We start from the raw sequence: 14,670 nt of genomic DNA on the forward strand, positions 1-14,670 counted from the left end.
TTATAGAGAGGTGCAAATTAAACTTATCAATGACTTTAATAAGAGAGGATACAAAGTCAAAGAGACACAGACCGATGAAGCAACTACCTTGGAACTACGCTCTCAGAGGGGAAGACCTTATTTTTCGGTCCAAGGTGAAATAGTTATCAAGCAAAAGGAGGTAAAGTCTAATCCGAGATGCCAGTTGACATATAGTACTGACAATTTTGCTATTTGTAATACCACTAGAAAATTTTGGCCAGTGTTAACATCTGACAACAAAATTTGGGAAATTGTTGGAGATCAACCCAGCTTTTCTTTTAAGAATAGGAAAAACTTAAAAAGACTATTATAAATCCGAAACTGAAGCTATTTCTGAGGACAGGAGTTTTCAGATGAACAAGAGAGTTGGTACATTCAGATGTGGGAAATTGCAAGGCATGCTCTCATATAAACATCTCGAATACTTTTACACTTCCCCTGACTAAGAGGAACTATAAGTTTGAAGGATTTGCAAACTGTCTGAGTAAGAACATTATCTATGTGGCAACCTGCAGTCATTGCAAGGCATACTACATAGGGAAAACTATTCAAATGCTCAAGGAACATATCCTAAAGCACTTATCTGACATAACAAAAAAAGTTACCAGCAATGCACTTTATATGCATATTAGTATAAATGACAGTCATTCTTTCAAGTTCATGGCACTAACTAGGCTTCATGAAACACTAAGAGGTGGGGATTTAGTAAACCGAACAGAAACTGAAGAGATGAAGTGGATAATGAATTTGCAATCAGATCAGTCACCAGGTCTGAACGCATTTGTCCCTTTAAAACCTGTACTAAAAGGGAAAGCTCTTCAGCACTCAAAATGACATAATTAAAAGGGTGTATATGCTGCTATGGTTACTAAATGCATCTAAGTGAGTGAACACTAGAAAATGATGGTATTTTAGAGGAAGTTTCACTGGCAAACATTTAGGATTTGAAAAAGGTATTATACCGAACGTGCTTATCCGGTTCATGAGCCAGTGTGTTTATTTTATTTTATCTTATCATCATATATTTTTATTAACATTTTCAAGTTTCAAGTGTTTTTAAGTGGAATTGGTGGCAGAACCATTTGTTTTTGGAGTTTTATATTTTGATGTGCTCTGCCTTTGGTGACACTACTTACTTCTTTTTTGGAAGTTCTAAAATTCTCCTAGCAGAGGTTAGATTCACTAGAACTAAGGTCTTCCAGGTCAAAAATTTAAGATCACATTTTGAAGTTGGTTCAAAGGGGGAATGGATTAAGGCCTGTAGAATAAGGTTCAAATCCCACAAAGGAGTAGGATCTTTGTAAGGTGGTCTAAGTAAAACAGTACCTCTTAGAAACGTTTTGCATATCTTAGTAGCAGCTAGGGAAAATTTTAAAACTCCTATATGAAAGTTAGAAATTGCTGCCAGCTGAACTTTAATAGTAGAGGAACTAGTTCCCCCATTAAAAATTTCTGCCAAAACATCTAGTATACTCTGTGTAGGAGCTGAAAAGTTTCATAGGTTCATAGATTAGTACTAGACTAGCTGCCTTTGTGGGTCATTTTAAAACTAGCCAATTATTCCATGTGAGAATCAAATCCTGCACCTCATGTCTGTCAGGTAAACACCTTAACCACTCAATATGTTTTTTGATGTGTGAACAAACAAACCTCTTCCACTTATTCTTGTAGATTTTCTAGTGGAAGCTTTATGGGAAGACAAAAGTATATGATGGATAGGGGATGAGAGCAAAGGTTGTCTGGCTATTAGTGAAGAAACCATGCTGTTTGCTTGAGGTTTGAGATGTCTGGATGAATAATGCCTCTTGGATGAGACAGTAGGTCTGGAATCAGTTCCAGAATCCAAGGTGGGTAAAGAAGATGAGGCCAAAGGAAGGGGAACCAAACCTGTCAAGGCCAGTAGAGTGTAATGAGGATGACTTTGCTCGTCAATCTTGCAGCTTTCTGTAGGAATTTGGGAATCACTGGGGTTGGTGGATAAGCATAGAGAAGACCAGGGGGCAAATCATGGAGCAGAATGCCCCTTGGTGATTCCACTCTTGGGGGGATTAGGGCAAAGAAGCTGCTGCAATTGTTGCTTATGGGAGATGCAAAAAGACTGCAGCAAAGCTGGCCCATTGATGGAAAATCACCTCAGTCACTTTTCTGTTGGCAGACCACTCATGAACCAGAAGAAAGGACCTGCTCAATCTGTCTGCTATTATGATGGACTTCCCCGGAATGTGCATCGCTATCAGAAAGTGGCTGGATGAGATCGCCCGCTGCCACACTCTGAGGGCTTCTCAACACAAGGGATAAAACCTGGTTCCTCCTTGTTTGTTGATGTACCAAACTGCTGACATATTGTCTATTTGGATAGCAATTGTTCCCAGAGGTAGAAAATTCTGAATGGTTTGCAAAGCTAAAAGCACTGTTCTCATCTCAAGAACATTTATATACAAATTGGCCTCCTTGGTGGACTAAGTGCCTTGGACAGATTTCCCCAGGAAGTGCACCCCCCCCTCCCATCTGGCTGTGTCTGTGGTCACTATGGCTTTGGGTTGAGGAAGAATGAAAGGGTGGCCTTGTAAAAGCTGGTCTAACCTTATCCACCACCAAAGGTACTTCTTGCGTATCTGTGTGATCCTTATTTGAACTGGCATCCTCTGATAAAGACTTGACCACTGGGATGCTAGCATCCACGGAAGAATTCTCATATGACATCTTGCCAAAGCAACAAGAATTACGGCTGCTGACATTGACCTCAATGCTTGAAGAATTAATTGGGCTGAAATTTTGGTGCTGTAAATAATTTTTGCGACCTGGAATCTCAAAATTTGTACTCTGTTTAGGGGAAGTAAAGCTATTGCAGATACTGTATTGAAATGTGCTCCTATGAGTTCCAGTGTTTTGAGATGTATGCAACTGAGATTTGTTGTAGTTTATTGCGATTTCTAGAAGAGAGCAAGTTTGGAGTACTTGGTCTCTCGCTGTTATGAGTAGATGTGTGGCCACAGTAGTAATGAGCCAGTCATTTAAATACAGAAACACACAAAATCCTTGCAGTCTCAAGTGAGCTGCCACCACTGCCATGCATTTGGTGAACACCCTGGGGGCTTTGGTGAGACCAAAGGGCAAAGCTCTGAACTGGAAATGACTGTCACCCAGCTGGAAGTGTAAGAACCTTTTGGATCCCCTGTTCACTTTTATGTGATAGTACGCATCTTGAAGGTCTATTGAGCACATCCAATCATCCTTCCCTAAAAAAGACAGGATGGATTGAACCATGGCCATCAGAAACTTTGAGTGTTGAACTGACTTGTTCAAGTTGCTGAGATTCAGAATTGGTCTCCAGTCCTCTGTTATCTTTGGCACTAAAAAAATCTTGAGTAAGTTCCAGATATTTTCTGGTCTGGTGGGACTTCTTGGATGACTTTTTTCTAGCAGCTTTTGTATTTCTAGTGTTGCTGCTTTCTTCTGATTGGGTAGAACATCAGGAAACTTTTGTGAGAATGGAGGTGGAAGAGAAAAGGAAACTATATAACCTCTGATAAGAATCCTCTGCATCCATGTGTCTTTTGTGATATCTAACAGTAAAAATGTGGAACAAGTGATAAGGTAGAGAGAAAAACCAAAACAACTCTCCACACCGTCAAGCCAAATAAAATTTATTAAAAGTTACTACAAAACGACAAAGCTTTCGGATATCAAAAACATCCTTCCTCAGTGTCTTACACAAAATAGAGGTTAAAACCAATATTTATACTAGTAGCACATGACACAGCCATTAATTGATTAAGGTGAACACCCAGTTCTTAAAGATACAGAAGCAGTAGTAAGAGGAGTAAGGAGTATATACATATAAGATATGTACATACTCCTTACTCCTCTTAATACAAAGAGAAAGGGCTTTAAGGCTTACAGAAAAAATCTACAGATGAAAGCGGCAAGCAAGATCTGAGGTATGTTAGGGGTTGGTGCATTATGGGCAGGGAGGAGCTTGAGAGCTTCAGCTGACCATGAGCTATAGTAACAGCCAAGTTGAATCCAAGGATCAGATCTGAACCCAATGGGTGAGGAATGAATATAAACTGACAATTTCAGATCAATACTTTCAGCAGAAAAAGAGTTGCATCATAGATCAAAACTCTAACAAATCATGCCCAAATGGGATGACATAAAGGTCTTTTTCAGAATTTAGTCACATTAGAAGACTGGCTAGGCAGAACATCTCAAGGGGTCTGGAATAATGATTTACAAGAACATTTTAAAGCTTTCATTCTCAAGTATATAGAACGGCATAAGTTAGTGTTACAAAGCTCTACAGAATGCTTACAATCAATTTTGCAGGCATTCACTCAAAAGACACTGAACAAAGGCTGCTTAATTACTTTAAAAATCACTAAACATAACAATTTTTTAGAAAATGCTAGATTATACAAACAGGCATTTCAAGTAGTCCATGAATATTCTAATAAAAAAAGTGAACCAGATGTAGTATCAGATTTGGTAGAGACATTTTTGCAGCACATACAGAGTCTAAACAATGCCATCAAGCTAAATGTTGCAAGTAAGGCAAACTCTACACAAGAAGCTACACAAATGATTATTAAGAAATATCAGCTAGTGAATAGAGGTGAAAATGTGTGTAGGATTTTGGAAAATGAGCCAGTAGGCAATTCGGAAGTAGCAGTATTCAGGATAACTCACAACTGACTGGTATCTTCTTGGGTGTGACCTGCTATTTCTTTAAACAGGACACACTAAGAAGCAGTGTCCAAAATACTGGGAATGGAAAACTTTCAAATAAAGGAGTGAAAACATCCACTGCTAAATAAAGATCAGACTAAAACTATGGAAAGGCCCTGTTTTGGGGCCAAAGATAACTACAGAAATTCAATGGTTAACCCACAGGTTGTAGTCAATGCAGTCAAATTACACCCTGATCTGCAGCCTTTACAGTCTGCAATACATAGCGTAAATCCACCTTTGCACAATACGTTGAGAGACCAAGAAGTGCTTCACAGATTCCCATCCCTACAGCTCCCCCTACACTTAAAGTTTTCCAACAAACTTCAGTATAAACAGTAGAACAAGTATCAGATGAACAGATAAATGTTAGCTTTGTCAGCTCTGAGCAAACAACTGAAGAACAAAATATTCAGCTAGATGCCTAGGGGTGTGACATCCCTGCCTGGCTTACCTATCTGACCTCTTCAACCTTGGAAGCTGATGGTAGACTGTTAATAACATTCTGGGCAGATGGGCAGAAATAGGTCAAAATTCTAATTGACACTAGAGTAGCAGTTTCAGTTACTAACAAAAAACTTGTATCCACACATTGTCAGCTATATACTGGGGACTTAAGCAGTCAGCTTACATTACAGAGCTTCAGTAATACTGCAGGTACCACATCACACCTTCAATACTTTTGTACTCTACAGATCACAAAGCAATCAGCCAGACAGCATTTGCCAAATGGCTTGTTGATTCAGAACGGAGAAATGTGACAGGGGAAACAGAGGATCACTATTATCTATCACATCTTGTGTCAGTTAGTTAGTTAACTAGCACAGTCTTTGTTATATATATAATGGAAATCCCCACAGTAACATGGATGAAATTTGGAAAGCCCTAAAGTCTCCATTTCCTGAAGAATTTGTTGCAAAATGCAAATGTAAACAAAAAGGCAAGCCACCAACAGAAAAACTTGTAAACCAAAATAAACTGTGGCAAGGCAGTGTGTTGTGCTAAATGGAAATGAAGGCGTCCGAAAGGAATACCAACAAGTTTTATTCACACATTAAGCGCTTTCGTCCTTTTTACATAGGACTTCATCAGAATAAAAGTTTACTTCCTGCACCACAACTTAAATAATAGCATAAATTAAGACCAATCATTGTTCCTTAATTAAACTGTTACAACTCTTAAAGGAACAATGCATTCCATGCCAAATAAGACAATGCCAAATAAGACAAGTAACCATGAATAATGTTATGTCCATAAAAACAGTTGAGGTACAATATCTTACAATACATATTAAAAAAAAACATTAAGGAATGAACACAAATAAAAGTTGCAATCAGAATTAAATATTAAAAGTTAAAAGTTGAAAACTTTTTTTATTAGGACTTAAAAAATGAAATGTTTCAATAAAAATGAAGCCTTAAAATCTTCACATGTCTACCAAGAGTATATGTTGATTTTGTAAAATTAAATACACTCAGGGGTCAAAAAAGAGGGGAAAGACAAAATAAATGAGCCTGTCACTATAGTTTTGATGCTCTTTTTTTTTCAAAACAGGTTTTATAGAAATATAATAATTGAGTCCTGGGTAAGTACAGGCATTAAGTCTAAATTGACACAATAATTCCTTGTAATACAAAGTATTCTCCCAGTCTCCACCTCTGGGATCCTTATCCACCTGCTCTAAGACACAAAATAAGAACTCACCATGGGAGACCTTAAACAGTGAATGCTTAAAGATAAGATCATTAGGATTCCTTGTTTTTATATTGTAATTATGCTCATAAATTCTCTTTTGCAAAATTCTTTCTGTCTTTCCATGGCCAATAGTAAAACACAAGTATTGGCATCCACAGTTGAAAACATTCTGCAAGAAAATAAAAGAGGAGTATATAGTGTGTTTGCATACAAATCCAACCTGTAAAAAAAAAAACACAGTTATGGAGAGTTCCAGTATCAGAGGGACCATGGTACACTGTGCAGATAGATTATGCAGGACCATTGCATTTTGCTGAGGGAGAGTACAGATACTTGCTGGTTGTTCTGGACACGTTTTCTAAATGGGATGAAGCTATATCATCCAAAAACTGTACTTCAAAAACCACAGGGTCAGCACCGGGACATATACATTTTCACACTGGGGTTTGCCTCAGATAATAGAATTAGATAAAGGTCCAAAATTCACTAGTGAAGTCATGAACGAAATGTGCAATTTGTTAGGGATCCAGCAGGCCATAGCATACTCAATCAAATGGAATAGCAGAAAGAATAAACAGAACTCTTAAAGAAAGGTTTAAAAAAGGCCTGTCTAGAAAAGCGAACCAACTGGGTGCAATATTTACCAGGTATTCTGTTAGGAATCAGAGCATCTCCACATGCCAAGACTAATATTACACCTTAGGAGCTGGTGACAGGCATGCAGATGCGATTGCATTTTCCATTTGATCATAATGCACCACTTTCTAGTCCTGAAGTTACAGTAAGACAGCATAATGCTTGGTTACAACAACTAGAAAACTCTGACAGAAATTACTATGTTTGCTGCAAAGAAACTTATTTAAGTACTACAACAATTTACTGTGCAGTTACAGCCAGGGCAAAGAGTAATGATTACACATTTTTTGCAAGTAGGTCCCTGGAACAGTAACTGGGAAGGTCCTTATGTTGTTATTTCACAGATGGGACCTTAGGTATACACTGTTAGAAAAGAAAATGAGAAAAAAAATCAAGACAAGATAAAGTGGTGCACCTAGATCAGTGTAAAGTAATTAAATCAGTAATAACTGATAAAAGATACTGCTTTTATTTTTCATTTTAGAAAATGAAGCATAAACATTAGCTCAATAAGCTTGCTAAAGAAATAAGCAAAATTAGTCAAAATAATGGAAAAAAAATCTCAATGTTATGACATATCAAGCCTTGGAAATATGTTTAGCTTATAGTGTCACAGCTCAATGTACTATCAATTTGTAATAACTGTAAAAATATTTAGTATTATTACATTATTTCCTTTTGTTGCATGTTTATGGAAAAAACAGTTAACTTGGAGTTTAACATGATGTTAACAATTGCCATGTTAATTACTGTAGTAAGTATAAGTTATTTTAGCCAGCCCAATGAAATAAAAAAACGTGAAAAAAAAGCAGGACAAAATGTCAGTGCAGAGTACTGGGTGTCACAGTTTAATACCTTTCCTGCCATGCACTATGCATTTTTAGATATTGGTAATAAAACTAATTGTTTGGTATGTGTTCAGAAACCAACATCATGGGGAGGGGTACCATTTATACTGTACCAATGTAATACAGAAAGTATTTAAGTGATACATAAAAACAGAAATCAGCTTATATCAAAAGAAAGTAAAATTATGTCACTTTGATTAAGAAAATCGGAAAGAGCTTTAGTATGTTTTCAACAAAATGGTACGCAAAGAGGAGGTATAAGCCAGTGCAATACAACAATAAGTCAAACATGTATTCCTGCTAATAGGCTAATGTTAGCAGTGATACAACAAAAATAAAGAGAATAGCAAAAGCCTATACCTACTCTGACTGGCATTACTGTATACGGTATGATAATTCCCTATACCTACTCTGACTGGCATTACTGTATATGGTATGATATTTCCACTACAGCAGGTAATATAGTTACCTCCAGGATGGGTAGTAAGTGGGGGTTCTTCAGATGAACGTTCACAGTTATACACTTTATTGGATTAATTGTTCACTGAAAGTGTTTTTGCACAAATGATAGTAATCTCTTGCAAGTTTTAACAGAGGGAATGTATTTTGTATCTGGAACTAAAGCCTATAAATGGTTGCCAGCAGACTGGTCTGGAACTTGTCCAAGTATACAGACAATTGAAAATATTACTAGATTAAACATAAGCTGTAAGTAAAAGGAAATAAAACTAGAAACTAGACTAAGAAAAACAACTAAATGAACTGGGAAACTTGGATTTAGTAAAATGATGCAATTTCAGGAGCAGGTATATTTCCTTGGTATGGAGCAGTTAAGGCTATTTGGAAACTTAGAGATGTTTTTATGTTAATCAAAGCATTAGCCAGTGCTACTTATGGTGCTATTACAGTTACAGATATCACAGCAGAAAAGACAGTTATGTGGACAGTAGTGCTACAGAACAGCATGGCCTTGGATTACTTACTGGCTGCGAAGAAGGTAATTGCAGTATAATTGGATCTGAATGCTGTACTTATATTGCAGATAAGAGTGAGTCTATTAAAAACATCTGCAAGTTATACAAAAAGTGGGAGAAGTTACATGACCCAGTTACGATGATTCTTGGTTTAAATGACTAGGAATTTATTCACAAGCTGGAAAGGAGTAATCATTACATTTTTATTTTCAAAGTATTTGCTTTGTTTTTGAGTTCATGTGTTTTTTAATGTTAAATGTTTGCTGTGCTCAAATGTCTACTTCACTTCAAAAAGTTAAAGTACTAGTTAATGATGAAATGATTATGTTGCAAGTCCATAAAATATGGACTTAAAAAAGGGGAAAATGATAGCTGTTGAGTAAGTATAAAATGTTTTCCCTTACTCCACTTTATACTAATTTTCATTTTTATTATACTTGCTATGGTGGTTCTGAAAAATAGAATATACATGTATTGTCCCAGCACAAATGTCTCAGTTATAATTGCTTTGTGTTAATACAAGATCCTTGAAATGTAAAAGTCTAAGCTGATGAATAAACAGATATATTAAGTTTAGATAACACTGGAATGTGGGTTAGCATAAATTATAATATTTCCAGACTCTAAGAGTTTAATAATTAATGTACAACTAAAGGTAATTTTACCCTACATGACTGGAAGTGCAAGGTTAATATTGTTTTTCCTAAATAATATACAAGAAAGTACTTGTATTTTTCCAACAAACTACTATAAACAGGAACTTCACTGGAGTCCACTGACCAGTCATATTTGCAGTCCACCAGTCTCCTAAAAGACAGAATGACATATTTAGCCAAGCATGTGGCTATATGTATGTGTGTGTGTGTGTGTGTGTGTGTGTGTGTGTGTGTGTGTGTGTGTGTGTGTGTGTGTGTGTGTGTGCCTGCTTGAAAAGGCAGTGAGGCAGAAGCTTACAGTATCCTGCTGGAGTCCAGATTTTATCTTATTGCTTTAGATTAAGTTGTCTGACAATATAATTTAACAGTCAAAAAGAAAAAAAGACTTGAGTCATTTTTTTAATACAATTTAAAGTTATCAATTTTAGGTCTATCAAACAGAATTCTGGGAGAAAGAATCATCTATCTATTTACAGATGTGGACTGAACCTTAATTCACAACAGTGAGGACGTATTACAGGGGACCTAGAAGGGAAAATATAAGAAAACAAGGTAGATTTCTTAAGAAATATATGAGAATATATGGTACAGAAGATATGATTTCAGTAGCAGGAGCACAGACAGAACATACATATTATTTATTGAGGTCCTGAGGTACAACAACTGGGCTAGACTGCATATAAATTATACTTTACAGGAACACTTGTATTTAATCGAAAGCTTTAAAGCACATCCGATAACTATTTCAGTTCATGCACCAATATAAACTAAGGTAAAAACTGCAGGATAATGAAGTAAAAATGAGACATCAGTACTTTCCTACTTACCCACTAAAAAGAGAATAATTTAAGAAAGGAGTAGTGGAAAGGACTCGAGAATAATTAGGGAAGAGATAAACGTCTTAAGAAGGGGTAGCTAGTGAGTGGGATAAAATGAAAATGGAGTTAAAACCTAGGGTAGAAATTAAAAAAAGAAAGAAATATGGGAAAGATGTAATGGTTATTATATATACAGGTTAACACAGATTAAAGTATTGCAAAATAAGGGGAATCTCACAGAACAAAAAGAGAAGCAATTATTGAGTGTTAAAACATTAGGAAGTATTTGAATAAGACACATGGGTTTAGAAAGGTTGCAGATAAACAACTATTTTTCGAGAACAACTTCATTGCACAAAAACTTTTAGCACAATGATTTAAGCAACATAAAGTAGAAAGGGTTTTAGCTAACCTTAGGGACCTTTTCACATGAAAAATAAACAGAGACCTTACAGAGGCATTAGAGATACTTCAGAAATGTTATGAACATTTGTAAAACGCAGTGGAATGTGGAAATCAAGAAAAGAACAAATGAAAAATATTTATGGAAGACTTCATTTTGCAAATGTTTGAGGAAGATGAGGCTCAACAACTAATAGTTAGGACATGAGATAAAAATGATGATGTATAATCCAACTGGGAAGTCTCTGGGAACAGATGGTATTCTTGTTAAAATTTGAAAGTTGGGAGGAAAGAAAGTGATAAATATCTGGAAAGTTTTAACAGTATTTTATAAAGAGGGAGGCACCATCAGACCCAGCTTCATACAGACCCATTTCAATATTAAACCATGATTATTATGTGATTATGTCTATACTAGCTAAGGGAACAGTTGACATATATGGATCAGTGTGGTTTTCTGCAGGGGAAGCAAAGATTTGACATTAACGGACCAATAAAGATCCAGAAGGAAGCAGAACAGGGGTGGCTCGTGCTATAGGACTGCAGGACTGCAGCCCCCCAGCTGTGGAAAGAAGAAGAAGAACAAAATAAAACAATCAATCATGAGTCCTGGATGCTTGGAGTTCCTGGAACTCAGAGAACTCCAGTCTGCTTTGTCAGCAGTCCAGGTAGACAACCACATAGAATGGAAGAATTCCAGACTATATTGTCTGCAGGCTGGTGTGTGTGAGAATACCACAGGCATGAACCCTGTACTTTGGGCCCAGGTGGCAACAGCCTGAATTCCCTACCCACCACCATTTGTAAAAATGATTGCAGATTTTTGCCTCATATTTGTTCTGTTCTGTTCCTCATAAAATCTGTGGTTTCTGTATTTTTGTTTCTTTACACAGTCAGTAGTGCAGTGGTAGCATTGTTTCCTGATAGCTACAGGTTCTCTGGTTTGATTCTTGGGTAAGGTGCCCTTTGTGTGGAGTCTGCATGTTCTCCCTGTGTTTGTGTGGGTTTCCTCTGGGTGCTCTGGTGTCCTTCCATCTTACAAAGACATGTGTCTGGAGTATTTCTCCTGGACCTCTGCTGAAAATTGGCTTTTGTTCCTTCCAAGTCAGACTTTCCTGGTTAACAAATGTTAAATGAATAAAAATGACAGGCATTCGAATTTCAGACTTCAGAAAGTACATGGTAACACAAAACCTTTTATTCTAGCAATTTCCCAAGTTCATAAGATGGATATTTGAAATTTGTCCCTATTTTTGGGACTGTATTCCCCCATTATTGGCTTCACCCAGGTTTTTTGTGCTAAGGTTGAGAGCTATGGTGAGAACTGAATTCACTGAATATGTTTGGGGGCTGTATTCCCCCATTATTGACTTTGTTCAGGTGTTTTGTGCTAAGAGGTTGACAACTATGGTGAGAACTGAATTCACTAAATGGTAGCCATTTAAGTTTCATTCTTCCTCTCTTTCACCAAACAGCTGATTTGGCATAGTGATATGTTGCTCTGACTGTTTTGCACAGGGTCCTAGGTATGGTGGTAACACTGCATTTTATTCTAGCAACTTTCCAACATTATACAAGCAATGTTTAAAATGTGTCCCTCCTGGTTTTGGGGCTTTTGCCCCCCCCCCATAATTTGTGGCTTTTTCCAAATTTCTTGTGTTGCAAAGTTCAGAGATACAGCTGAGTGTCTAGTAGATTTTACAAGGAGCTGAGAGCTGCAGGGGAGCAAAAGTTTAGTGATGCTTATGCTGAGTCTACTTACATTGTTAATAGCACAACAGGTAGTGTACTCACATTTGTTGCAGAAGGCTATGGGTTCTACTCCCACAGTAGTTAGAGGCATTGCTGATACTGTACTGTGTTGCAAAGGGGGTGGATGCTGCAGCCCTTTTTGGCGAAGATGCCTAGTAACTATGAGCCTGTTATCAGTTTGCCATCCAGTCCCTATTCCAATATTACTAGCTTATCATTTTTTTAGTGTAACATAGGCAATTTATTCCTCAAGGGCAACAGGCACTTATTTGTAGATGAAACAATGAAATATAAGGTTGCTTGCTAGCAGCAACCCCTTCACTAGTTATGAATCTCTTTAATGTGGAATTATTTAGATGACTTTTACTTCTTCAGAGATTGTGCATATTTACTGATACTGGTGGACATTAGAAGTTTGAGTAGACTTTTATAATGGAAATGTTCTGAATTGGGCAGTTGTGTCATTATTGGTGCATGCATTTTGTTTCATTGTTTACTGGAAAAATGTTCAAAACAAATTTAAAATGCCCTCTAAAACTGTACTGTATTGTACAAGGAATATAATTTAATACAATCAGGAAGGTGTATCAAACAGCATGTTTTGTGTGCAAGGGGCCTGTGATTTGAAAACATGCAGTGACTCTGGATGTGTTCAAGCAAGGCAAGGAGCAGTTATGCAGTGTAGGTGTGCAGAGTATTCCCCCATCCAAGGTAGACACAAGTACGACAGTGGCTTTTCATATGTCCTTGATTTTGCAGAATGTTCTGGTTTTCTGTCATATTTTTATACTTTTGATTTATGCTTCTTATTATTCAGAAAATGCATGCTGTCACAGTGCCCTTTTGCTCTCTGTTTAAGTAGCAATGCTTTAATGACCATCAGGTAAGCTTGTCGGAGATTGTAAGATGCAAGTAAGCTTTAATAAGCATACTGTTAAAGAATTACCAACATTGAAAGCCTTTTTGTTGTTGCCATGCAGAGAATATTTACATAACTAGATAACATATAAGCCTTAGGTATTGAAATTCATATGACAGCATTTGTAATAAAGGACCTGATTACAGTATTTTCAGAAGCTCATTACATTTGTTGGAGACTTGCATTCATCTTTGCAGGCTTTACCTGTAAACTATATAGAATGACAATCTATCATGTGTGGTCCATAACCTGTGCAGCAATCCTTTAAGCAATTTATCTTGAGCTTGTTTCTTGTTTGCTGTTCATTTTTTTACTTTGATCATGTCTTCTCCATGAAACAAGCAGATAGTTGTCAGGCAGCAGGCCTTTTTTGGATAAGAAACATTTTTACAAGTGGGAGTATCACAGAGATTGCTACTTTCATCATGTTACTTGGTATTTTTATAAAGCTGAATATAAATTATACTTAGAACTGCAGTGCAAGGAGAAGTGGTTTGAGTTGAGTGCTGCTTGTTTTTTTATACTTGATTTTGACTGGCATTCCACTAATCTATTTAAAAAGTAATTTATTTTTTCATGCCTCACAACCTTTTTGTTTCCATCTAGATATTAAGTAACCTGTCATGTAGCCAATGCATTGAAATATTTTCTTCTTCTACACTTCATTTTGTCTTAATTGGACTCTCGTAATGACGGTTTGGTACCCAGGGTAGCGTACTTAATTAAAGTTCCAGTTGTTGTGGTTTTGAGCATAGCTCCAACTTTCTAGTTGGTCACACCCATTCCCATTGGCCCCACCCATTCAGCTGTCTCCTGCAGCCCCCCTTTAATTTGAAGTCACCAGCCGCCACTGAAGCAGAATATAAGAAATATGCTGCTATTCTTGGTTTTCAATGCAGAGAAAGAATTCAGCAGTACCAGGTGGAATTTTAAGATTAGGCAATGATAGTATTTCCATTCCCTGATAATATAATAATCTTAATTAGGAGGCTATATGAAGGGTTGGAAGCAAGAATTAAAATGGAGAGTTCCTCTCAGACAAGCTGTGTTTGAACAGAGAAACACTGTGAGGTGTCCTCTTTCTTCTTTATTTGCTTAACACTGGAAAAATAAGGGAAACACAATTTCAAGGATATACATGCTACAAAAATCAAGAAAAGTTAGCTCTATTTGCAGGTTATATTATTTTGTACTTGAAAAATCCAGAAAAGGATGTTTTGG

General features: G+C 36.8%; 1 protein-coding gene across 5 annotated transcripts in view; it reads right to left on the reverse strand.

Moving 5' to 3' along the window:
• PHF2 (PHD finger protein 2) overlaps positions 1-14,670 on the reverse strand; it is a 3,400,138-nt gene that overhangs the window by 1,193,277 nt on the left and 2,192,191 nt on the right. The gene's annotated exons all lie outside the window — the stretch shown is intronic.

The sequence above is a fragment of the Protopterus annectens genome, chromosome 7.part0 (genome assembly GCF_019279795.1).
Source record: "Protopterus annectens isolate FY-2018-M chromosome 7.part0, PAN1.0, whole genome shotgun sequence".
NCBI lineage: Eukaryota > Metazoa > Chordata > Ceratodontiformes > Protopteridae > Protopterus > Protopterus annectens.